This window comes from Arachis duranensis, chromosome 7 (genome assembly GCF_000817695.3).
Source record: "Arachis duranensis cultivar V14167 chromosome 7, aradu.V14167.gnm2.J7QH, whole genome shotgun sequence".
In the NCBI taxonomy this organism is placed as follows: domain Eukaryota; kingdom Viridiplantae; phylum Streptophyta; class Magnoliopsida; order Fabales; family Fabaceae; genus Arachis; species Arachis duranensis.
In genome coordinates, this window is record NC_029778.3 from 37609498 (window position 1) to 37612251 (window position 2754).

The following is a 2754-nucleotide window of genomic DNA, read 5'->3' on the forward strand; positions in this document are numbered from 1 at the left end:
TTGCTTAGAATTCTCTGTCTGTTGCTGAGAAGATGATGGAAAAGGCTTGCCATTGCTAAACCTGTTTCTTCCACCATTGTTGTTATTGAAACCTTGTTGAGGTCTCTCTTGATCCTTCCATGAGAAATTTGGGTGATTTCTCCATGAAGAATTATAGGTGTTTCCATAGGGTTCTCCCATGTAATTCACCTCTTCCATTGAAGGGTTCTCAGGATCATAAGCTTCTTCTTCAGATGAAGCATCCTTAGTACTGCTTGGTGCATTTTGCATTCCAGACAGACTTTGAGAAATCAAATTGACTTTCTGAGTCAATATTTTGTTCTGAGCCAGAATGGCATTCAGAGTATCAATCTCAAGAACTCCTTTCTTCTGACTTGTCCCATTGTTCACAGGATTCCTTTCAGAAGTGTACATGAATTGGTTATTTGCAACCATTTCAATTAGCTCTTGAGCTTCTGTAGGCGTCTTCTTCAGATGAAGAGATCCTCTAGCAGAGCTATCCAAGGACGTCTTGGATAGTTCAGACAGACCATCATAGAAAATTCCTATGATGCTCCATTCAGAAAGCATGTCAGAAGGACATTTTCTGATCAATTGTTTGTATCTTTCCCAAGCTTCATAGAGGGATTCACCTTCCTTCTGTCTGAAGGTTTGGACTTCCACTCTAAGCTTACTCAATTTTTGAGGTGGAAAGAACTTTGCCAAGAAGGCATTGACTAGCTTTTCCAAGAGTTCAGGCTTTCTTTAGGTTATGAGTCCAACCATATCCTAGCTCTGTCTCTTACAGCAAAAAGGAATAGCATAAGTCTGTAGACCTCAGGGTCAACCCCATTAGTCTTGACAGTGTCACAAATTTGCAAGAATTCAGCTAAGAACTGATGAGGATCTTCCAATGGAAGTCCATGGAACTTGCAACTTTATCTTTGTTCCTGCTCATGTGAAAGAGAAGAGAACAAGAAAATGTGGAATCCTCTATGTCACAGTATAGAGATTCCTTGAGGTGTCAAAGGAAAAGAAAAATAGAAGGAAGAAGTAGAGAATTCGAACTTAGTGAGATAGAGTTCGAATTGTGCATTGAGGAGGAGTGGTACTCCATAAATAGAAGGATGTGAGAAGAGGGGAAGAAATTTCGAAAATTAAATTAAAAAGATTTTAAAAACATTTTGAAAAACTTTAATTGATTTTCGAAAACCAAGAGTGGGAAAGAAATCAAGTAATTTTTGAAAAAGATTTTGAAATTAGAAATCAAAAAGATATGATTGAAAACTATTTTGAAAAAGATGTGATTAAAAAGATTTGATTGAAAAGTTATGCTTTTAAAAAGATATGATTGAAATGATATGATTTGAAAACAATTTTAAAAAGATTTGATTTTAAAAATTAATAACTTGGCTATCAAGAAAAAATATGATTCAAACATTAAACCTTTCTCAACAGAAAAGGCAACATACTTGAAATGTTGAATCAAATCATTAATTGATAGCAAGTATCTTTGAAAAAGGAAAGAAATTAATTTGAAAAAGATTTGATTGAAAAGATATGATTTGAAAAAGATTTGATTTTGAAAAACTTTGAAAACTTGGAAAAAAAATTGATTTGAAAACAAAATCCTCCCCCTTGTGCCATCCTGGCGTTAAACGCCCAGAATGGTGCACATTCTGGCGTTTAACGCCCAATGCTCTACCTTTTTGGGCGTTAAACGCCCAACCAGGCACCCTGGCTGGCGTTTAAACGCCAGTCTGTCCTTCTTCACTGGGCGTTTTGAACGCCCAGCTTTTTCTGTGTAATTCCTCTGCTGCATGTACTGAATCTTCAGTTCCCTGTACTATTGACTTGAAAATAGAACCAAGATCATATAAACAATGCATGCAAGACACCAAACTTAAAATGAGACACTGGACTCAACAAGAAACATAAAATATTTTTGGTTTTTTTTTTATGATTTTGTAATTTTTTTTTATTTTTTTGAAAATTAAGTGAAAAAGAAAATAAAGGTATCAAAATTCTTAATGAGAATTCCAGGAATCATGCAATGTTAGTCTAAAGCTTCAGTCTAAAGGAATTAGACATGGCTAGCCAAGCTTCAGCAGAACATTGCATTCAAGAGCTAAATTGATGAAGATCAATCAGCTTTGGTGATGATAAGAACATCACCTTGAAACACTAGAATTCATTCTTAAGAACTCTGAAAAATACCTAATCCAAGCAACAAGATGAACCGTCAGTTGTCCAAACTCAACAATCCCCGGCAACGGCGCCAAAAACTTGGTGCACGAAATTGTGAACACTACAACTTCGCACAACTAACCAGCAAGTGTACTGGGTCGTCCAAGTAATAACCTTACGCGAGTAAGGGTCGATCCCACAGAGATTGTTGGTATGAAGCAAGCTATGGTCACCTTGTAAATCTCAGTCAGGCAAACTCAAATGGGTATGGTGATAAACGCATAAAACATAAAGATAAAGACAGAGATACTTATGCAATTCATTGGTAGGAATTTCAGATAAGAGTATGAAGATGCTGGTCCCTTCCGTCTCTCTGCTTTCCTACTGTCTTCATCCAATCCTTCTTACTCCTTTCCATGGCAAGCTTATGCAAGGGTTTCACCGTTGTCAGTGGCTACCTCCCATCCTCTCAGTGGAAATGTTCAACGCACCCTGTCACGGCACGGCTATCCATCTGTCGGTTCTCAATCAGGCCGGAATAGAATCCAGTGATTCTTTAGCGTCTGTCACTAACGCCCCGCCCTCAGG

At 37.4% G+C, this 2754-nt stretch overlaps 1 non-coding gene across 1 annotated transcript; it reads left to right on the forward strand.

Annotated features, from left to right (window-relative positions):
* The first annotated feature begins 564 nt into the window (after positions 1-564).
* On the forward strand, positions 565-672 carry LOC127740769 (small nucleolar RNA R71). Its single transcript, XR_008001628.1, has one exon. It is a non-coding gene; the product is annotated as a small nucleolar RNA R71 (small nucleolar RNA).
* Positions 673-2754: the final 2082 nt, after the last annotated feature.